Raw genomic sequence first — 25,112 nt, 5'->3', positions numbered from 1 at the left:
CACACGGCACCAAAACTGCGGTGTACTAAACACACATTAAATTGACGACATCCCACACATTTCCCCTGTCCAACCTTTAATAAGAAAACCCATGTAATCCCTGTGAGACAAGCCCACGAGCAAATCATGCTACAGTCACTGCCAACAGCTCTTACCATTGTTGGGGGTAATGCATACAGGTAACGCGAGTTACGTAATCAGATTACTTTTTTCAAGTAACTAGTAAAGTAACGCATTACTTTTTAATTTACAAGAAAATATCTGAGTTACTTTTTCAAAAAAGTAATGCCAGTTACTTTGTATTCCCATTTTTTGACTGACAAGCCTCCTGTTCCCATATTGGGAGAAATCGGAAGTATGGAGGCGTTGTGTGCGCTGTGTGAACATGATGTTACTGTAGTTCTAGACTAAATGTGAATGTGCATTAATTCATCCCACTCACAAAAAAAAAAAAAAACGTGAAATGCAAACTCAGAATATGACGCAAACCTGCAATAATTAAATATATTAAATAACACAAATGTATCTATTCCCATTTTATTAACAGTGTCTTTGCTGCTGACCTTTAATGATCCAGTTCAACCATACTAATAATCAAAAATGACTTTAGATAAACTAACAATTGTGCTTCATTGTTTTTTTTTTTATTGCTGAAGAGTGTTGAACCTTCTTCTCCTGTGTTCTACTGTACAGACGTGAATTTACTTCTCCTTCAGCCTGAGGTTTATTCATTACACTTTTTGGTGTGAAAGGGCTTTTACATTTGCTATAAATAGAACTTCTTATATTAAAAACAATCAAGCCCTGCTCATATTTAAAAAGGAACGTGAAAGTATCGAGAAATTATTGTATTTAATTATTTTCAATTAAAGGTAAATTAGTAACGTATTTAGTTACTTTTTTAGGGAGTAACGCAATATTGTAAGGCATTACTTTTAAAAGTAACTTTCCCCAACACTGGCACTTACCATACAAACATTCAAGCGTCCCGCCGGAAACACGGTGTCGTGCTCAAATGACGCAGACAGAACACACACTCATAGCGACACCCCTATATGCGTAAGGGAGGAAACACGGTGTCGTGCTCAAATGACGCAGACAGACCCGGCAGAAATAAACAGTACTGCTACAGTCAGAATTGGTTGCCCACTGCTCCGGGTGTGTGTTCACAGTATGTGTTTGTTTACTGTGTGTGTGGACATGGATGGGTTAAATGCATAGAACAAATTCCAAGTATGGGACCCCACATGTCACAACCTTTCCTTTCCTTATTGATGCTCATGATCAATAGTCACCAGTTCAAAGAATGGAGCAGGACATCAAGAGCACCACAGACAAAAGCCTGTAGCTTCAGTTACCGTGTTTTTAAATCTGTATTCCCACAGACAATATGAAGAACTTGGAAGATCACAGATTAATCAGGATTCATGAAACAATCAGACCCAAGGGAAAACTAGGTCACAATGAGCACATGGAGATGAAAACACACAAAACAGTTCATGGGTATGACAACTACTATATCAGCATTATATCAGCTATTGGCTTTTTAGCTATCAAGGGTAGTGTATTTTTTATGCGAATATGTAATGGAAACGTGTTTAATGTTATATTAGTTATGTAGTGTAAGATAATTTTCTTTTTTTTAATGTTTGCCACTGATCTAATGGGTGAATGAACCATGCAGTTAATGTCGATAGATAGCCGAACTGTGCAAACACCACCAACACACACTAGTTCTGTCTTTGTTTAGATTCAGTGCCAGAAGAGACGTCACCAGTGCACACTGTACTTCTCTAAACCTCTTAACCTCAGACACTTCAACATCAGACATCAGAGCTGCACCGGAGATTCACTAGATTCAGATCATCACAAGGTAATGAGATTCACTAGATTCAGATCATCACAAGGTGTTGACACTGTTACTTTCAGCTGTGTTGTAGATGAAAGCTTTCATTATTAATTCTGGACATAAATCTGATGCTTGTGTTAAAAAAAAAAGTTTAAGAGAAATTAATTCATGGGGAGAAGATCTGTGCAGCATCACAAACTGTAGGAGAATTAAACAGAGAGAAAAAGACAATTGGCAAACAATATAATGTAATGAAACAGGAGAGAAGCAGACACTGAACCGAGTCTGATGGACCAGTATTAAATTCGTATATCCTCTGTAGAAATCACAGATCAGACCAAAAGTTTATTTTCACGTCTGTGATCAAAGGGGCAGGGGCTTTTGTATGTATATGTATAATACATATACATATTACATATTTTATGCAGAAGTAATATACATACTAATTGATATAATATTTGCCTGTTGTGTCAGATTTAAATATTAATGTTGCATGAGTCTGAAACAGTAATGAAGCAAATGAATCAGCATCGAGTGCATTTCATCAGTGATTTACATTATATCTTGGAATATCTGAAGGCAGGTTTTTAATAATATATCTCATCATTAAAACAACAGATTTTACAGTAACACTTTACAATAAGGTTCATTAGTTAACATTATTTAACTACTTTATTTAACAAACTAAGAATGAATTATAGTTCTTCAGCATTTATTAATCTTAGTTCATGTTTATTTCAGCATTTACTAATGCATTATTAAAATCAACAGTTGTGTCTGACAGTTAATACACTCTGAATTATTATGAATTAACAATGAACAACTATTAACCATCATTAATAAATATTAATAAATACTGTAATGAATGTATTGTTCACTGTTTGTTCAGGTTACTTAATACATTAACTAATGGAACCTATTTTACACATGGGGAAAAATACTGTACATTGTAGTTTTAAAAACATTTATAGGGAGTCGGGATTCTATACAAGAAGCAGCAAAGCACTTCATTATCACAGTGATCAAGAAAAGCCCCTATGTTAAGGATTTTGATGATCATGATCAGTGGTCACTAATTCAAAGAACGGAGGATCACAGACTAAAGATGATAGTCTCAGTTACCATGGTTTTAAATTTGTAACAGATAATATAAAGAACTAGAAGCTCAAAATGATTAATCAGGATGTTGAAACTTGTTTACTTAAAGACAATTTTATGTCATATTATTAGGATACCAATTAGTACAGAAAAATGTGCACGTAAATCCCAATACATGACTGTTTAAACAAATCCACAATTATCAGTTATATTTCTCTAGGCTCAGTGCTCAGCCTCTGACTCCTCAACATCAGAGAGCTTTTTGCTTTGAGAAAGCCTGTTTAAAACGTTTGAAAAGTTTAAGAAGTTTAAAAAGTTTGAAAAAAAAAGCCAGTGATTAGCATATTGCTAGCATTAATAGCAAGTGACTAGCATGTCATTAGCATGATTAGCAGAGTTACTAGCATGTTGCTAGCATAATTAGCAAGATACTAGTATGCTCATGTCGCTATCTAGCATGATTAGCATGTCGTTAGCATGATTAGCAAGTTATTAGCATGGTGCAAGCACATTTCTAGCATGATTAGCATCAGTCTGAAGATCTGGGCTGAGTTTGGAGTCTGTAGAGTTAAAGCTCTAGGAGGAGTTAGTTTAAATTGTTTCTCAAGCCAACTTAATAATAAGTAATAATGCGTTGTTTCAACTTTAAAAAAGTAAGTGTTCCTGCTGACTTAAGTTGGATATTTACTGTAATCTCAACCAATTTTAAGTAATCTAAACTAAAGTTCATTTTAATTTTATGTTGATAACTAATTGCAGCAGTATTTTTTACAGTATAAATATTACAGCATATTAATTACTATATCATACTGTATAAAATTGTTAGACATGACACAATGTGACTTTTTATTAAGTTGACACTGTTTTTATCTACAGTGTAAAAACCTGTAGATGAACATCTATGGCTGCCATTTGTGATTATACTTCATTTAAAATCTTGAATTTATATAGTATTTTTATTTTTAAATTAATTTTCTCTGAAATGTAGATATTTTCAGCGTTCTATTAGCTTCTCATAGTTGGTTTAAGACGGTCGCTGTGATTTTGCCAAGTAAGACATGTTCCTGAACTCCAAAAAGTGATAGTGAAACATAAACCTGTATTACACAAAAATCCCTGATAAATGTCAAACTTCAACTTGAACTCTAAATTGTAGATTTTGCTGTATAAATGAATGGCAGAACATCAGTGGAGCGTCACAAACAACATGAGCAGCAAAGAGAACAAGAGTCAGTCTACTGAAGCAGGAGAGAAACAGAGCAAGACACGAGTCAGACTGAACAGCTCTGGAATACACAGACCAAACTGTGAGTGTTTATGATCTTTATGAGAAAAACACTGTTACATGTATTTATTTAATCCTCAACTCTGTTTCATCTTCTGTTATCTGAACACATAAAAGTCATCCTAAACTTCAACATTCATCCACTGCTAATAAACTGTCTGAAAATAATCAGATGTTTGTGATTTGCAGTTTGTCATGATGCAGACAGACCTGCAGAGCTTCATTCTGATGATACAAAGACAGACGCTCACAGATGAGGTGAGATATTAATAACATACAGAGAAACCTGAAATACAGTGTTATACTGACAGTCCTGACAGATGTTTTCTCTTTTTTAGAAAGCAGCAAATATTGTATCTTACTTAAGAATTGTAAGCTTAGATTTAATCCAAAGTTTGACTGAGTGTTTAAGAAAAATTAAAATTTTATAGTACAGCCAAATACAATGCTAATAGTAATATCTTCATTTCTTCACTTTTAGATGATATAAAGCATCACATGTTTATTTTTGGAGAAAGCAGCAGGAAGCTCTTAAAGGTTTAGTTTGCAGCAGCTTTATAAGAGTTTCTGGAGAAACAGAGCATGATGTGCATCACAGACTGACTGAGAGACAGGACTTTTATTCTGACAAGGACAACATTGGGCATGAAACACAAAACTGATGGAACAATATCCCATCTTGGTGTGTTTTATCTTACGATTCAGTCATAAGCTCACAGAAGGTGGTAATGCACAAGACTTGATCTGAAAAAATGAAGATAATGAAGAAGAAAGAAATGATGACGAAAAAGATGATGTGGAACATGTTTGGAGATTTTAGGATTATGATTTTTTTGGGGGACTGTATATTTGCACACTTTTTTTCGCCTTGATGAATAAGTCAGTCTGTTGTCTGACCGGTTTATCCTAACATTTTGTTTTCAGATGCATTTTAAGTGTCTCAAACTGAGCCACACACAAAGAAAAGGATGACTTTTGTGTTAAAATACCGGCAGCTGCGGCTGCTAGAACTTCACCGGAAAAAAATATGGTAGCAACATTTTAGGTTTTAGAGGCTTAAAAAAAGATGCATTCCATTAACTGATAATGTTAATATACCTACCTACTTAAGTAGTAATATGTGTATTGAACTATTATAATACACTGATAACCACCAACAACAGGTGGTGATGAGAAAGTCACATGATGAACCAAAGCTCATCACAAACAGCTTTTCCACAAGCTGAGGAGAATAATACTAACGTATAGAGAAGCTGCACACACACTCACTAAAAACACCGTCATGGTAAACACACACACAATACTAAAATAGTGGAATAAACATTCATTTTACAACATTAGATGTAAGATAACCCTACACATCTGATAAGAGAGAAAAAAAGAAGAAGAAATTGTTATTTCAATCAAAAACATCTAATAAGAAGTGTCATTCAGGGAATTCCTGGAGTGTCAGTTTATGTTTTTTTTTCACTTTTAAAAACTCTAACTACAGTTATTCAGCATATATAGTGTGGAAACTTACCGTTAACTAATTAACCGTTTTTTACTGCATTTTTAGTCTTTCAATGTTACAATCAGGATTATAATGTTATAATCAGGTTGCCAAAAGAATAAATAATATTTAGAACTTGACTTTAACTCATGTTTCTAATTGATATATCTTTTGTATTTAAAGGTGAATATTGTTGATACGGTCTCGTTTGGTACTAAAATATACATTGATTAATTCTAGGAAGGTAATTAAAAAGAATGGGGGAGTGTTTGGGTGTTGTCTCACAATGTTTTGAGGTGTTGTTTTAATGTGATATACTGTAGCTGCTCACTTGATTGATTTTGATTGTTAAAGGTGTCATCAAATGAAAATGTTTGAATCTTTGAGTACTTACTGAACTATTACCTTTGCTTGTGTGTGTGTTTGTCTGACGTTGCTATTTTTAACTTTTTGAATAAAGGGAGTGTAACAGTGTGCAGATCTTTTTTTCCACTTTCTTACAGAGTTTAGCTCCAACCCTGATCAAACTCACCTGAACAAGCTCAGCAGGGTAAATTTGAGCAAAATTGGAGCAAATCTCTGCAGGAAAGAAACCCCATATAGGGCATACTGTACTCCCTCATTAGAACTATTAAAAGTCATTTTAATTGATTTATGCAAAATGATCTTTTGTGGTAGTTTTCCTATCATCAGTTGGTTGATAACACAGGTGCAGTTAACTATTTTTACAATTACTTGTTTGCATAGAATATATGAATATAGAAATTTGTTTTGAGCAGTAGAGCATGCTTGTTTGTTATTTCTCCGATCACAAATGCAGACATGGTTTTATGTTTACGTGTCGCGATATGCAACGCACTGCATAAAAGACAGTATAAATCATTATAATCAGTAATTATGTCCCCACTGGATGCAACAAATGCCTTGTTTGTAATGGGTTTTATTGGTTTTGTCTCGTTGTGCTGGGAGACATCATAGTTTTTTAAGGGGCGTAACATTTCCGTCACATGCTTGAGGTATTCGGCCAATCACAACACACTGGATAGCTGGCCAATCAGAGCACACCTCGCTTTTTCAGAACGATGAGCTTTGTAAAAATCGCCGTGTTTCAGAAGGCGGGGCATAGAGGAGCAACAATAATATACATTATGTGGAAAAAAACTCTGAGTTCTTGTTATATTTTATTACAATTTTCTAAACTATAGCAAATAAACTGTGATAATGTGAGAAATGTTGAAGGTGTCTGAATAAATTTTGGTTTGACTGTATATTTTATTTTATTATTATCTATTTTTCATTTGATTATTCAGTTTCTGTACCTGGACACCTACAAACTTGAAAAAAACTTAAACATTGTGTAAATAGCACAAATAAATAAATAAAACGAACAATCAAATTAAACAATTTCAAGCAGGGCCCACTAGTACAACCTGCACCGGGGCCCCGCAAACCCCAGCTACGGCCCTGACTGCTGCTCATGAAAATGTGTGATGAAACACACCTGATTCACATCAGCAGCTCATCAATGACTTTAACAGAAACACAAGACTCCAGACTTTACACCAGACTTCTACTGTTTACACAACAGACTCATTAGAGAAGAAGGTGATCAAAGATTGCTACAAGTTATGATGCTTTACACAAACGTGTGAGTTGATAACTAAATGACATTTAGTGAATTGACCTGGAAGAATGTCACATGTATTAAATATAATTTAAGGCATTATAAATCAAATATGTATCAGTGTGTTTTGTGTAGAATATTGACTGCAGTTATCATCTTTGTCCACTAGATGGAAGTAGATCTTCAGTCTCAAAGGTGTTTAGTTTCAGGTTCCAGTATGAGAAGAATCTGATCTGCAGCTGAATGAGGATCATAATGACACACATGGAGCATAAAGAGACTCTCATCACACACATCTGATGAATCTGAATCATATTACAGCATCAGTGATATGCTATTTAAACTGCAAATAGCTCAATTCTATTTATACACATAGGCGTAGCTTGACGCTTGTCAGTCAAATTTTTAAATACATTTTAGCATTTCTGTAGTAAACGTACAAAGTCACAATCCATGTGAGTTACCATTAAAAGCGGTTTTACTGTGATTAGCGCAGCAGCAAGCGCGTGAGGCTGTCATGGCAACCAGATACTTTGCATGCGAATTACTTGTAAAGGCTGCGATGTCTATTTCTGCTTCAGCAATAAACATTTTGATTACCATGCAGTAGGTACTCAAGTTGTTACCAAAATTAACTAGGCAGCTATGCCCGCTACACAGTGAATTATCCACTGCTTTAAAATAGATATCTGTTGGACATTATTCAAGTTAAACGCACAGGCATACAAACACATTTAGTAACGTTAAATCTTACTGAAAATGGCCGATTAAGCAGTTTATATTCTGAAATATATTGAAAGATTGGCCCTTATGACTGGTTTTGTTCTCCAGGGTCACATTCATGATTATTGTCTGAGTTCATAGAGTTCTGTGTTTTCTAGTGGATGAATATTTTAACAGGCTCTGTCACATCTGTCCAGGTGAGAACGGCTCTTGTGCAGTGCATCAGTCTGTTAGTGATCAGATGAGTCTGGAGGAGCTGAAGGAGTCCAGGATCTGAACACACTGTAGTCTGGAGTGATGGAGTCTTTGATGATGATGATGATGAAGATGATCAGGACTTCAGCTGATGGTGTCACAGGGATGTTGTGTGTTCTTTAGAACATGCTGAAGATCTTTTGACATCAGAATGAAACTTTACAGGTCTGTCTGGATCATCTGAGACTAGATTAGTATCTTGAGGCCATGAGTTTCTTATTTTGAGGCCACGAGTTAGTATCTTGAGGCCATGAGTTTCTTATTTTGAGGCCACGAGTTAGTATCTTGAGGCCACGAGTTACTTATCACAAAGAAGCGTTTGTGAAACAGAAAGGTTCTTCAGATGTTGAAGGTTCTTTATGGAATCATTTAGACACAAAGGTTCTTCTATAGCATCGTGAAGCACCTTTATTTTAAGAGTGTATTGAGATAATTCGTATAAGCAGAAGTGTGTGTTGTCACACAGTTACAGTGTTACCACATCCTAGACTACAGGACCATGGCAGAATTATGAAATATCCATGATAAGGATGCAACACTCTCTAGATATTTCTAAATGAAAGCGTGATCAACAGACAATTAATTTCTCACTGGAGCAGCAGGGCCTTGAAAACAGTTTGAGAAGAAAGACACACATTAACTGTGAAAAAACTTGAAATATGTCATGAAATACATGAAGACCGATTCTTTAAACGTTTATGTATGAATAACTCTTGAGGGATGAGCACCAGTTCAAGATATGACTTTCTCTTGGGCATTTCATCATTTTTGACAGTTGTCTCACTTAAATCTCTTGTTGGCCATTTTACTTATTAACTATAATAATTATGCACAGCTGTATATAATATTTTTCATTTTAAGATACTCATGAATTACCGATCACCTGAATGACCCACAGAAATCCTAATCCTAAACTGTCATTTCATGTTATATAAACTGTATGAAGATTATCATATGTTTGTATTTGTGATTTTTTATACTCATGATCCATGCTGACTCACAGACAAGGTCAGATATTACACATCATATGCAGACAATCAAATTAATTCAAATAGATTAGACGCAGTAACTTGTAATATCGACAGCTGGGTGTGTTATAGTTCTGAGAGTGTTTTCTCTCTTTAGAAAGCAGTGGTTCATTTTGTCTAACCAGCAGAACATTCATCAGATTCAGTCCCTGATCAAGCAGTGCATGTCTTGTAATAATAATTCATTTATACACACAGTTTAGACAGGATGAATGAGTTGTACTGTACTACTCTTTTCATATAATGCATGTTTTTATAAATGAGCAATAACAATGATTATGTATTATTAGAACACAATGTAGCATACCTCTCAGAAATCACAGAAATATGAACTGTAATGAAGTAAGTTTTTTAAATGAATTTCACTGTATTTAATCAGTACTACTGAATGACATTCAGTTCACACACTGCTTCAAATAAATATGAATAATACTTCTGTTAACTTTTTGTGTTATTTTCCATGTTGTACGTTGTGATTTTAAAAAAAGAATGTTACTGTAATATTGTATGCATTCATAAAAAAACAATACATGAGAAAAATAGCAGCAGGCAACAAAGCACATTGCAAACCTTTAAAACAGCTGAGATTACACTTTTCAATAAATTATTGAATTTAAAAGGTTGTAGATCAGTATATATTTATTTTTATTTCAATTTTTTTAAAGGTGTTTGGTTTGATAACTGTTATATATATATAGAAGAGAAAGAGAATAATGTGTCTACACACACTCACACACACATGATCTTAATCACTTTTATAATATCAGAGGTCAAAACTAGCAGAAAAATAAGTAATTGAACTAATGATTTTTATTTTATTTATTTATTTATTTATTTATTTTTTTTGCCAAAAAAAAACAAAACAAAAAAAACCTTTAAGCATAAAAGGTGGGTTCATTTCCACATATTCTAGTGATATTTTGACAATCAAACGTTCTCTAACCTGTTGCATGTCTTAATTAGCGTAATGAAAAACTTCTAAAGGGTTCACAAAGGTTCAAGCAGCACTGTTTCAGTAAGCAGAGGAATATGTGTATTATAATATACTCTGAGAGCATGTAGCAGCTGTTCCTTTACTCCACTGTGTAGTAACTTTACTGTGCAGCTGATGACGATGTACTAACTGTGTAAAAACAGCATCATGCTCCAGTTCCTTCTTTTCTTTTCGGCTCAGTGTCAGAAGAGGCATTAACCCGTGCTTCTCTGTAACACTTACAGACACTTCAACACAGACAGCTCATCACAAGGTAATGACTCCCTTATCTTTAATTGTGTTGAAGATGAAAGACTTTCATCATTAAATCAGATTTATATTATAATGAAATTAAACTTTCAATTGTATGTTTCTTGTCCAACTAAATTGCTCACATCTTAAAGGGGTTGTCTAAAGGCTTGCTTGTGTTTATGGGGTGCACTGTAACATGGATTCATGCTTCTTGTTATTTATTATTTAAAAAAAAAAAAAAAAAAAAAAAACATTATTTTTCACATATTGAGACCCAGAGAATATTAGTGAAGCGGACTGCGCAGAACTTGTGCAATCACGGCTCTTACAGGATGTTTCAGAATAGTATGGTTTTTTTTTGTAGTTATCTCATTTTTAAGATACACTGTTATTTGTAAATGCTATTGTTGTTTCTGTTATCTTTTGATATACGGTTTTATCCGTACTAAAGCTTTATCCATACTACAAATTATGATGGAGATATTAACAGAAAACAACTTAAAGAACATACAACAATTCTTCCTCTTCTCTAAAGCAGCCCGACATGGCCCCTCCCACTCTGTTGCATGTTCCAGGGGGCGGGGTATATTTAAATTTCATGGTTTATGATGTCACTAATCCAGGAAGTAGCTCACTGTAGTCCGTACCAGCAGTTTGTTGTAGGCCTTAAAAAGCGAATTCTGAAAAAGACAATTTCTCCCTTTCCATTGAACTTTGAGCATCATAACTTTGCAGATGTTGTTTATGCTCTAACAGCAAACATTACACACTAACTAATATAAAAAAAGTGAAATCGTAATCTATGACTCCTTTTAAAAATAAATATTAGTGGTTTTTCAACTTAAGTGTTCATGCTTGACTTAAAAAATTGTAAGTTCATTATTTTAATTTCCTTTACTTAGTTTTTTAAGTTATCTCAAAAATTTTGAAGCTGTTATAACTAACTGAAGCAGTATATTTTTACAGTATTTTACTGTATAATTATGTATACAGTAGTTAGTTTAAGAATAAATCAAACTTTACACAGATTTTACAGATTCTTAAATATGATGCTATATGTATTTTATAAGTTGACACTGTTTTTATCCAGAATTATTGCAGTCAATGTATAAACCTGAAGACAAAACATACATACAAGATCAGACATGGCCTCCATAAATATATTCCAAAATAAAAAAAAATGTAAAACAGTTATATGTAACTAAACACCTTCACAGGTGTTAGTCTCTCAATTTCATTCCCATCTACAAAGAGGAATAATGTTGAACTGCAATGAAGCATCCTGTAGTGAATTCTGAACACTAGAGTCTCGTTCTTGTTTTCTAAACACATTTTATGATAGAAATCATTGTATAATGCTATCTGTTAGTGTTTGTCATGTCATTGTTTTATCTGTGAGAAAGTGTGTTTGTTTGGTGAAAACCTTTGCTTGTGTTATAAAGAATGAGCTGATTTGAGACTGTATGAAGTGTTTTTTGTAGTTTTAATGCATTTTTGAGTGTGAAATTACTGCTGTGTCAAACTTAAGTTAGTTAGGAGTAAGGCTTTAGATCTGATTTTATCATCGTATACTGTACATACAGTAACAGCACACAAGCCTAAGGTGAAAGTGAAACATAAACCAGTATTACACAATAATCACTGATACATGCCAAACTTCATTTTAACTCTAACTGTACATTTTGCAATACAAATTAAAGGCTGAACCTCACTGGAGCTTCAGAATCTGCAGCAATCACAAAATGATCAGCAAAGAAGACGAGAGTCAATCAACTGAAGCAGGAGAGAAACAGACACGGAGACAAGTTACACGGAACAGCATTTATGGAGACAGACCAAACTGTGAGTGTTTATTATCTTTATGATAAATCACTGTTACATGTATCTATTTCACCATCAGCTCTGTTTCGTCTTCTGAATGCATACGATGAATCCTGAGCTTTAACATTCATCCATTGTAAATGAAGATGTTTTGTCATGATTCAGACTGACCTGCAGAGATTCATTCTGAGGATTCAAAGACAGACGCTGTGGTTATTAGATTTGATTGTTCACAGAGAGACATTCACAGATGAGGTGTGAAGAGATTCACTTTGATGGTTCACAGAGAGACATTCACAGATGAGGTGAAATATAACTAATATTGGACTTAAGAACTGTAAACTTAGTCAAACGTTTGACTGTTGTTTAATACAAAATAATTGTATTTTATATTACAGCTGTAGAAAATACAATACTATTTGTTATATCTTACTTTCTTCACTTTCAGATGATAAAACTATCAAGCTCTGCTCTGAAAACACTGGATCATGATCTGCTCTTATGTCACTGAACACAGATCAATGAAGTGTAAATATTCACAGCCTTTGCCATTTCATAATCAAACTAAGCAATATTGTGATTTAGATTTTATTTTGATTTAGAATGCTGCCCTAGAAAAAAAAAAGTTTTTTTTTACAACACAAATTTGTCACACACACACACACACACACACACACACACACACACACACACACACACAATAATGCATACACATTGATTTATACTGTGAAAAAAAAAAAATACACTATAAAAATTTAAAATATTATCTGGCGAAGCATTGCCATTTATGACGTTGATACTGCTTTTATCCAGCATTAGAGTTACTGCTTGATGTATAAACCTGAAGATCTGAGCATCTGTGGTTGTCAACAGAATAAAGCAATTGCAATTAATCTGCATTTCTGTATATTACATCTTTTAAGCAATTTTTCAAGCCACTATTACATTTTTACAGTAAAGCACAATTCAAATGTTGTGTAATGCACAACATAGTACAACTGTCTTATCATCTGTGCAAACTGAAAGTGTTTCTGAGACTTAGTTCTGTTTTTTCTTTTTCTTTCTTTTTTCCACTGTTGATTTTGTAATTTGTGCTTTAAGTTGTGAAGTTTTCATGGTCAAACTCCCACACTCACTATCACAATAAAGCAGTTAAATGATTAATGTTAATGCATAGTACATCTTTTCCCTTTGAATTTAGTATATAATTAAACCTAGGGCCAGCTGGACAAATATAGCCACTAAGTTAAGACTGTGTCTCAAGAACTAGTTTAACCAACTAAGTTTACCAAGAGTTAATCAGTCTTACCTTTCAGGTCCAGATTGGGTCAGTCTACCTTTTATGCAACTGACTTTAAAAAAGTTATGACCAGTCTTTAATAAAAATTAAGTAATCAATTTATAAGTATTATACCTTGGCTATAGATGTCTTTTTTTCCGATACATTATTATTAGTATTAGTATTATTAATAATTTATATTCACTTTATATTTAAGGGTTACAATTTACAGTGTTTAAAATGTCCAAAAAACAACAACATCACTGAAACATCTAAAGATAGACCCCCCTAAGAGTTAAAGGGATCTACAAATGCAAATGAAAGTTAATGTTAAATGAAAGTAACTTAGACTTTATCCACTTAATTTGTTGTATTTAAAGCGTTTCTTAGAAATCGTTGAACAGGGACAGAACATTTTGGGGAAACAGCATTTAAGTCAAACAAAAGATGTGAAATTTAAGTCAAACAGCTCACTAATATATATATATATATATATATATATATATATATATATATATATATATATATATATATATATATATACATTTCACTGGATTCTGTGTGTATTTTGTTAAAGACTCAATCAGACGTTTGGTTTTGTAGCTGATGGTGCTCATGGTTCAATGGGTCTGATCTCATTATGCAGATTTATCTCCAGTTTCACTCAACAATGTAAAATATCTGTTTCTGAATGTCACTTTCTTTAAAAAAATAAAATAGGAAACAGTAAATTATTTCTGTTCTAACCCAGACTCTTTCTGGATTCATCTGTCAGCTGATGATGAATTTTTTGTTTATTCTTTTGTCTGATGATGATGTTTTTTTTTTTGTAGATATTCTTAATATTATAATTTTTTTTGTATAATCTTTTAAGGGAATTTTTGATTTAATATGTGGTTAGACATCTTTAATATAAACTGACATGCATTAAACAAAAAAATCTACTGTAGGAAAATCACCTTGACATGATGACCTGATTCACATCAGCAGCTCATCAATGACTTTAACAGAAACACAAGACTCAAGACTTTAGACTAGACTTCTACTGTTTACACACAACAGAGCCAAAAATAAATAAATAATTATAATACATATAATTTAAGGCATTATAAATCAAATATGCATCAGTTGATGTGTTTTGTGTAGAATATTGACTGCAGTTATCGTCTTTGTCCACTAGATGGAAGTAGATCTTTCAGTCTCAAAGGTGTTTAGTTTCAGGTTCCAGTATGAGAAGAATCTGATTCTGCAGCTGAATGAGGATCATAATGACACACATGGAGCATAAAGAGACTCATCACACACATCTGATGAATCTGAATCATATTACAGCATCAGTGTTATAATTAGCTTCATCACACTGCTTGAGAAAGGAGATGACAAGCTTGACAATATTTTAAAAAAGATAATAGGCAAGAAAAACTGGGATTAATATCTGATGCGTTTGTATGGCAAAATGGCTCATAATTAAGACATTTTTAACATGTACAAATAAAGTATCACACTATTAACTTAAAAGTTCTGGTGAATAAAGATGCATCAAAACTATTATGATAAACAGAGAAATAACAGCGAAATAGGCCTAGAAATAAAAAACAAAGCATCCATAGAATTTCAGTTGTTGTTTGTTTTTTGAGATGTTATTTTTTTAATTAATATACATAATGTATTTATTAAGGTGTTGGTTTTGTTGATTGTTTTTTGATTAATTACTCACTATTTCTGATGAAATCCGAGAGCTCTCTGACCCTCCTTAGACAGCAACACAACTGCGATGTTCCCAGACCCAGAAACATAGCAAGGACATCATTAAAACTGTCCATGTGACTTCAGGAGTTCAACTGTATTGTTATGATGCTAAGATATTACATTTTGTTTTCAAAGAAAACAAAAATAAAATATTTATACAACAATTGAGGGTCAGAAAAATCCCTTGGATTTCATCAGAAATATCTTAATTTGTGTTCTGAAGATGAAAAAGGTCTTACAGGTTTGGAACGACATGAGGGTTACTAATGACAGGATTTTAATTTTAAGGTGAATTATCTCTTTACATCTTCACAGCAGATCTCTCTCTATTTTTATCTCTTTTTTTTTTTTTGTATTTTTTTTCATGTCTTTGTTCTTTCACTGCAGCAGAGTACTGCTCTTTCTGAAAGTAAGGAACGCATTTATAGTGATTTTTTCATGTCACCGCTCAAAAATAAATAATTTCCACATGAGCATACAGCACCAGCAACATGTCCTTTCTTCTCTACCTGTTTTTTCACTTTCCAGTCTGAGTAAAATCTCTTTTTTTTTGGCTAATTTTATCTGTAAAAGAAACCTAGTTAATAATTATGCACACCTGAAAACAAGGATCCCCTTTAACTTTCCCCACTTCTGCTAGAATGTTCCTGGTCATGGAGTGTAAACAAACTATCATTGTGTTTGTGTGTGAATGTTATTAGATGAAAACACAACGGCTCATACATTTAATCTGCATGTCCTGCTGATCTGGTCACTGAATCAATTTCTGCAGCAAAACCTACTGGATGAATATTAAACTCATTTAATGCTTTATATAAGATGTGTGTCTAGATAAAAAGTGAAGAAATGTCCCTTTGAATGAATTATTGCATGATGATTGTACCCTGTGTTTATATTTATGTTGTAGTTTAGACTAGAGCTAGTTGTCACAGAGTTCTCACAAAGTTTTTGTATCTCAGTAACTCACACTAAAGGCTTTGAGACAAACGTATAATTACTCAAAAGCTTCTTTTAGCTCATTTTAACCCTTCTTAAATTAGGACATAATGTTTGTTTGTTTGTTTTTTAATCTCAATTACATAGTTGAGTTTGTCAGTCTACCTATTGTCCATATAAGCTATACGGAACTTCAGTGTTGGAAAAATGTTGTCTAAGATAACAATAAAAATATAAGTACTGGTATTAAAATTTCATGTTTAGAAGGAAAACATTGCTGTGTAAGCCAAGCATACGAAACACACATCAAACCAACATTATGTGTGTTGTGTGTCTTCCAGATCACTTTCAGTCTGTATTCATGATGTCCAGTTTAATCTGATAGCAGATTGTGTAGTTTTTATCTAGAAAACACAAGCAGATCATTGATAGAGAAAAAAAAAAAAAGCACTAGCTTATTTATGAGTACTGCACAGTATGCACTATTCTCTATTTAAAAAACAACAACAACAAGTAATTATTTTTTAACATCACCTTAACTTATTATTGACCAGGGCTGTGTTTCACAAAAGCATCGTAAGCTTAAGAACATCGTAGACCCACTGAACCCAATGGAGCTACGATCAACTTAGACTCACAATGCTTTTTGGAAACGCAGCTCAGACTGTTCTGATCTGATCAAAGCTCTGACATTTTCACAGAAAACTGCATTACAAAGGCACAGTCCTGATTTGTTTTTAATTACTGAAATGAAAACAGCGTAGCATGTGATGTTTAAAATGTGAGATATTAGCCTTCAGAATAACTGCAGTGTTATGAATACACAGTGTATTTATTTTGTGGCTTAATGTGTTTTTCTTTTTTCTGTGTAGTCAGTGTATCTGCAAAACTGGGCACAAAAAAAGATTAGGAAAAAGAGAGTCTTTCCACTATCAGTGTTATTTTAGTATCACTGACAACTTTTAGTCATTTTTTTTGTTTTTGTCAGTTTCTATTCATTTTTGTGTCATTTTTAGTTTATTGTAGTACATCAAGTTTATACTAAATGAAAGTGATAAATAGTTCCTTAGTAACTCTCTGAAACTATACAAGCAGTTAATGTTAATTTTCTTTCAAGGTTTCAGTTTTGATTTTAGTTTACTATAATAACCCTGCTGACTGTGAAGATTAATTGATATTGAACATTAAAATGGCCTCATATTTACTGCTTACAGTCTGTGCATGTAATTTTACACTACCCTCACCCTTGAGGAACATTTCTGCTGTTAACTCATGCAAATACAACCACAAGACAAAGAGTCACGATTGGGGAAGGTGGTTATTTTACCTCGACTGTCTGTCTCACTGATAGCTTTAAGATGCAGACAGGTGTGATGCAAGATCATTTTTTTTTTTGTTCTTTAAAGCTTTTAAGACTTGCGTGATGCTTCTCAGTTATTGTCTTTAGAAATGTTTTTTTTAAATGTTATGATGTGATATATTATTGATTTAATAAAAATTTAAATAAAGTGAGAAAATACTGAGCGGTGAGTCATTATTGGGTTCCTACAGACCAGGAGATCCGGTTTATCTTCAGCAGGATTCTGTGAAAGAGCTGTTTGTGCTGCAGTATCTTCAGCAGGATTCTGTGAAAGAGCTGTTTGTGCTGCAGTCATCAAGTCTGATTCAGGAATCACTTTATTTAACCTAAACATTGAATCAGAGTGCTAAAGATAAGCCCTCATCTCTATTGAGGGGCAGTCGTGGCCTAATGGATAGAGTCTCTGACTTATAACCCAAAGGTCTGGGATTCAAGTCTCAGTTTTATATTAGTTATGTGGCGGGCTTGGGACTAGAGGTACACCAAAAAATTTAGGAGAGTCACAGACTACGCCACCCGGGGGGCCTCTTTCCGGGGGGAAAATGCCCTTTAAAACAAGAACAAGGCTCAGAGGTTTGTTATATCAGAGTCAAGTATCAGACATGGGTTGAGTGTAAAAAAAACAAAAAAAACTACTTTCATTAATGAGAAAAGTATCAAATTTTATTTAACACGATAAACACCAATAAATCAAAAGAATCTTCACACAAAATGACACACAAACGCTCACTTCAGAATGGGGCGCTGGCTCTCCTTGGCAGATATGATACAGCAATCATACGTGCACACTCACTGCACACGATAAATTAAGTGTGGGGCGAACGCTCACTTCAGAATGGGGCGCTGGCTCACCAACAATCGGGAAGAGACGCTAATCTTCTGCAACCAGCTGCCCCAATTCTGAAAGTAAGAGGAACACAAAAAATAACAAAACACACGCAGTAAACCAATCATATCCACAACATTAAACAGAGCCCCAGACAATCTAAAACAATTTTAAAAGAGTTCACCACATCAGTTTGACTCGTCGAATCAAGGTGCCGCGTCCGGTCACCCGACAATGCTAGGATGGACAGAAATGGGCGAACACCACTAACAATATCACAGGGAAGTCGTGGCCTAATGGTTAGAGAGTCAGACTCCCAATCGAAGGGTTGTGAGTTCGAGTCTCGGGCCGGCAGGAATTGTAGGTGGGGGGGAGTGCATGTACAGTTCTCTCTCCACCTTCAATACCACGACTGAGGTGTCCTTGAGCAAGGCACCGAACCCCCAACTGCTCCCCGGGCACCGCAGCATAAATGATACCCACTGCTCTGGGTGTGTGTGTGTGTGTGTGTGTGTGTTCACTGCTCTGTGTGTGTGCACTTCAGATGGGTTAAATGCAGAGCACGAATTCTGAGTATGGGTCACCATACTTTGCTGAATGTCACGTCACTTTCAAAGAAAAACACATTCTATAGGCTGCCCTTAGGTTGCCCGCACATAAGAAATAAACAAACAAAAAATAAACTTGAATCACACAAAATCTATATATGGATAATATACCCAGCACAACTCAAGTCAATAGGAAAAATATAAACCACACAACAACAATCAACTCACAAGAAAATCAAATAATGTTTAAAAAACAAACTGCCGAAAGGAATGGTGACAGTTAGGTGGCTGATCTAATATGTGGACGCCACTGGAGGCTTTTGATTCAAATTGGTTACGCACAGCACAGAATCGATGATACAAGCACCACGCCAACGGCTGCAATCATCGGTCCAGCTGATGTAGTGCGTTCAACACCATGAACATGACCAATGGACGAGAGATCAAGCACAGCGCGTCAACACGCGAGCGGAAAGAGTTAATGCTCGTCTGCCGGTTCAATCATGCAGACAAACTAGTCCAGTCCCGTCTCACTTAGATCCTGAAAACAGGATATAATCACTGCGACAAATCCGATGATGTCGAAATCGGCAGCAAAAAACAATGCAGACAGCACAAGGAACATCCGCATAGAGGTTTAGATGAACCCAGAGCCCACTGTAATGTCCCTTGCACATTGGCCCGCACCTTAAATATAAAAATATAACAAAATATGAATTTGGCCAGCCCGGCTACTAGCAATCATATATTCGTCAACGGTTAAAACATACCTGTAGTGCGATCCACACGGCAGCAAAACTGCTGTGTACTAAACACGCATCAAATCGACGGCATCCCACAAAATTTCCCCTGTCCAACCTTTAATAAGAAAACCCATATAATCCCTGTGAGACAAGCCCACGAGCAAATCATGCTACAGTCACTGCCAACAGCTCTTACCAGTGTTGGGGGTAATGCATACAAGTAACGCGAGTTACGTAATCAGATTACTTTTTTCAAGTAACCTCTAGCCTTTAGACTTGGTTTTTTGATTTGTATGTTGTTGTCTGTGTTTCTTTTAACGTGTTACAACTAACATTACTTTAAAGTTAGTAGTAAGGTAACACATTACTCTATTCCCATATTGGGAGAAATCGGAAGTATGGAGGCGTTTGTGTGCGCTGTGTGAACATGATGTTACTGTAGTTCTAGACTAAATGTGAATTTTCATTAATTCATCCCACTCACAAAAAAAAAAAAAAAAAAAAACAGATTTAGTATTCATCAAAATTAATCAAAACAGTGAAATAATAAACTCAGAATATGACGCAAACCTGCAATAATTAAATATATTAAATAACACAAATGTATCTATTCCCATTTTATTAACAGTGTCTTTGCTGCTGACCTTTAATGATCCAGTTCAACCATACTAATAATCAAAAATGACTTTAGATAAACTAACAATTGTGCTTCATTGTTTTTTTTTTTTATTGCTGAAGAGTGTTGAACCTTCTTCTCCTGTGTTCTACTGTACAGACGTGAATTTACTTCTCCTTCAGCCTGAGATTTATTCATTACACTTTTTGGCTTTAACATTTGCTATAAATAGAACTTCTTATATTAATTACATATAACAATCAAGCCCTGCTCATATTTAAAAAGTAACGTGAAAGTAACGCAAAAGTAATGTAATGCATTACTTTCCATAAAAAGTAACTAAGTAACGTATTTAGTTACTTTTTTAGGGAGTAATGCAATATTGTAAGGCATTACTTTTAAAAGTAACTTTCCCCAACACTGGCTCTTACCGTACAAACATTCACGCGTCCCGCCGGAAACACGGTGTCTCGCTCAAATGATGCAGACAGAACACACACCCATAGTGACACCCCTATATACATGAAGGATATGGTGACATAGTTGTTGGAATGGATTATAGGGTGATATACAGAAGGGACGCAATTAAAGGGCACTCCCCTACATATTAAATAAAAACGGGTGTGTGTTCACGGTATGTGTTTGTTTTTTGTTTACTGTGTGTGTGGACATGGATGGGTTAAATGCATAGAACAAATTCCAAGTATGGGACCCCACATGTCACAACCTTTCCTTTCCTTATTGATGCTCATGATCAATAGTCACCAGTTCAAAGAATGGAGCAGGACATCAAGAGCACCACAGACAAAAGCCTGTAGCTTCAGTTACCGTGTTTTTAAATCTGTATTCCCACAGACAATATGAAGAACTTGGAAGATCACAGATTAATCAGGATTCATGAAACAATCAGACCCAAGGGAAAACTAGGTCACAATGAGCACATGGAGATGAAAACACACAAAACAGTTCATGGGTATGACAACTACTATATCAGCATTATATCAGCTATTGGCTTTTTAGCTATCAAGGGTTGTCACTGAAAAACACACATTAGTTATGTACATGTATTGAATGTTCTCTCACAGCAGCAGTATAAGATCATTTTCTATCTGTTACTATTTGCCACTGAGCCACTGAGTAAATGAACCATGCAGTTAATGTCGATAGATAGCCGAACTGTGCAAACACCACCAACACACACTAGTTCTGTCTTTGTTTAGGCTCAGTGCCAGAAGAGGCGTCACCAGTGCACACTGTACTTCTCTAAACCTCTTAACCTCAGACACTTCAACATCAGACATCAGAGATGCACCGGAGATTCACTAGATTCAGATCATCACAAGGTATTGACAATTCACTAGATTCAGATCATAGATGGGTGTTTTTCATTATTAATTCTGGACATAAATCTGATGCTTGTGTTATAACGAAACTAAACTTAATGTATTTATTTATTTTCCCAAGAGATGATGGAAAATAGTTTAAAAGAAATTAATTCATGGGAGAAGATCTGTGCAGCATCACAAACTGCAGGAGAATTAAACAGAGAGGAAAAGATGGGTGTGTGTATGTTTAGAATCTGAAGATGAATTAGAATTAGAGAGAGAGGGAATTGAGGATGACAAATATTATTGACGTATTACGATTGTAGAAATCACAGATCAGACCAAAAGTTTATTTTCACGTCTGTGATCAAAGGGGCAGGGGCTTTTGTATGTATATGTATAATACATATACATATTACATATTTTATGCAGAAGTAATATACATACTAATTGATATAATATTTGCCTGTTGTGTCAGATTTAAATATTAATGTTGCATGAGTCTGAAACAGTAATGAAGCAAATGAATCAGCATCGAGTGCATTTCATCAGTGATTTACATTATATCTTGGAATATCTGAAGGCAGGTTTTTAATAATATATCTCATCATTAAAACAACAGATTTTACAGTAACACTTTACAATAAGGTTCATTAGTTAACATTAGTTAACTACTTTAGTTAACGAACTAAGAATGAATTATAGTTCTTCAGCATTTATTAATCTTAGTTCATGTTTATTTCAGCATTTACTAATGCATTATTAAAATCAACAGTTGTGTCTGACAGTTAATACACTCTGAATTAATATGAATAACAGTGAACAACTGTATTCTCATTAACTAACATTAAGAAAGATTAATAAATACTGTAATAAATGTATTGTTCATTGTTTGTTCATGTTAGTTAATACATTAACTAATGGAACCTATTTTACACATGGGGAAAAAATACTGTACATTGTAGTTTTAAAAACATTTATAGGGAGTCGGGATTCTATACAAGAAGCAGCAAAGCACTTCATTATCACAGTGATCAAGAAAAGCCCCTATGTTAATGATTTTGATGATCATGATCAGTATTCACTAATTCAAAGAACGGAGCATCACAGACTAAAGATGATAGTCTCAGTTACCATGGTTTTAAATTTGTAACAGATAATATAAAGAACTAGAAGCTCAAAATGATTAATCAGGATGTTGGAACTTGTTTACTTAAAGAGCAATTTTATGTCATATTATTAGGATACCAATTAGTACAGAAAAATGTGCACGTAAATCCCAATACATGACTGTTTAAAACAAATCCACATTATATCTATTTTATATTTCTCTAGGCTCAGTGCTCAGCCTCTGACTCCTCAACATCAGAGAGCTTTTTGCTTTGAGAAAGCCTGTTTAGAACGTTTGAAAAGTTTAAGAAGTTTTTTAAAAAGTTTTAAAAAAGCAAGTGATTAGCATATTGCTAGCATTAATAGCAAGTGACTAGCATGTCATTAGCATGATTAGCAGAGTTACTAGCATGTTTCTAGCATGATTAGCATGTAACTAGCATGTCGCTAGCATGTTTCTAGCATGATTAGCATGTCGTTAGCATTATTAGCAAGTTACTAGCATGGGTGCAAGCACATTTCTAGCATGATTAGCATCAGTCCCTGAAGATCTGGGCTGAGTTTGGAGTCTGTAGAGTTAAAGCTCTAGGAGGAGTTAGTTTAAATTGTTTCTCAAGCCAACTTAATAATAAGTAATAATGCATTGTTTCAACTTTAAAAAAAGTAAGTGTTCCTGCTGACTTAAGTTGGATATTTACTGTAATCTCAACCAATTTTAAGTAATCTAAACTAAAGTTCATTTTAATTTTATGTTGATAACTAATTGCAGCAGTATTTTTTTACAGTATAAATATTACAGCATATTAATTACTATATCATACTGTATAAAATTGTTAGACATGACACAATGTGACTTTTTATTAAGTTGACACTGTTTTTATCTACAGTGTAAAAACCTGTAGATGACATCTATGGCTGCCATTTGTGATTATACTTCATTGAAAATCTTGAATTTATATAGTATTTTTATTTTTTTATTAATTTTCTCTGAAATGTAGATATTTTTCAGCGTTCTACTTAGCTTCTCATAGTTGGTTTTAAGACGGTCGCTGTGATTTTGCCAAGTAAGACATGTTCCTGAACTCCAAAAAGTGATAGTGAAACATAAACCTGTATTACACAAAAATCCCTGATAAATGTCAAACTTCACTTGAACTCTAAATTGTAGATTTTGCTGTATAAATGAATGGCAGAACATCAGTGGAGCGTCACAAACAACATGAGCAGCAAAGAGAACAAGAGTCAATCTACTGAAGCAGGAGAGAAACAGAGCAAGACACGAGTCAGACTGATCAGCTCTGGAATACACAGACTCAAACTGTGAATGTTTATGATCTTTATGAGAAAAACACTGTTACATGTATTTATTTAATCCTCAACTCTGTTTCATCTTCTGTTATCTGAACACATAAAAGTCATCCTAAACTTCAACATTCATCCACTGCTAATAAACTGTCTGAAAATAATCAGATGTTTGTGATTTGCAGTTTGTCATGATGCAGACAGACCTGCAGAGGTTCATTCTGATGATATACAAAGACAGACGCTCACAGATGAGGTGAGATATTAATAACATACAGAGAAACCTGAAATACAGTGTTATACTGACAGTCCTGACAGATGTTTTCTCTTTTTTAGAAAGCAGCAAATATTGTATCTTACTTAAGAATTGTAAGCTTAGATTTAATCCAAAGTTTGACTGAGTGTTTAAGAAAAATTAAAATTTTATAGTACAGCTAAATACAATGCTAATAGTAATATCTTCATTTCTTCACTTTTAGATGATATAAAGCATCACATGTTTATTTTGGAGAAAGCAGCAGGAAGCTCTTAAAGGTTTAGTTTGCAGCAGCTTTATAAGAGTTTCTGGAGAAACAGAGCATGGTGTGCATCACAGACTGACTGAGAGACAGGACTTTTATTCTGACAAGAACAAGATTGGCTATGAAACACAAAACTGATGGAAAAAAATATCCCATCTTGGTGTGTTTTATCTTACGATTCAGTCATAAGCTCACAGAAGGTGATAATGCACAAGACTTGATCTGAAAAAAATGAAGATAATGAAGAAGAAAGAAATGATGACGACGAAAAAGATGATGTGGAACATGGTTTGGAGATTTTTAGGATTATGATTTTTTTTGGGGGGGACTGTATATTTGCACACTTTTTTTTTCGCCTTGATGAATAAGTCAGTCTGTTGTCTGACCGGTTTATCCT

The 25,112-nt window shown here is 34.2% G+C and overlaps 3 long non-coding RNA genes across 3 annotated transcripts; all 3 read left to right on the top strand.

The window, feature by feature from the left end:
• The first annotated feature begins 1,706 nt into the window (after positions 1-1,706).
• Positions 1,707-24,817, top strand: LOC122141266. Its single transcript, XR_006157647.1, has 3 exons — positions 1,707-1,873; positions 4,422-4,490; positions 24,674-24,817. It is a non-coding gene; the product is annotated as an uncharacterized LOC122141266 (long non-coding RNA).
• On the top strand, positions 10,526-12,609 carry LOC122141263. Its single transcript, XR_006157644.1, has 3 exons — positions 10,526-10,601; positions 12,280-12,421; positions 12,566-12,609. It is a non-coding gene; the product is annotated as an uncharacterized LOC122141263 (long non-coding RNA).
• On the top strand, positions 21,673-22,007 carry LOC122141268. The gene is made up of 2 exons (XR_006157649.1): positions 21,673-21,800; positions 21,922-22,007. It is a non-coding gene; the product is annotated as an uncharacterized LOC122141268 (long non-coding RNA).
• Positions 24,818-25,112: the final 295 nt, after the last annotated feature.

This window comes from Cyprinus carpio, chromosome B21, assembly GCF_018340385.1.
Source record: "Cyprinus carpio isolate SPL01 chromosome B21, ASM1834038v1, whole genome shotgun sequence".
In the NCBI taxonomy this organism is placed as follows: domain Eukaryota; kingdom Metazoa; phylum Chordata; class Actinopteri; order Cypriniformes; family Cyprinidae; genus Cyprinus; species Cyprinus carpio.
The sequence above is the reverse complement of the archived record's forward strand: the minus strand, read 5'-3'. Positions and strand labels throughout refer to the sequence as shown.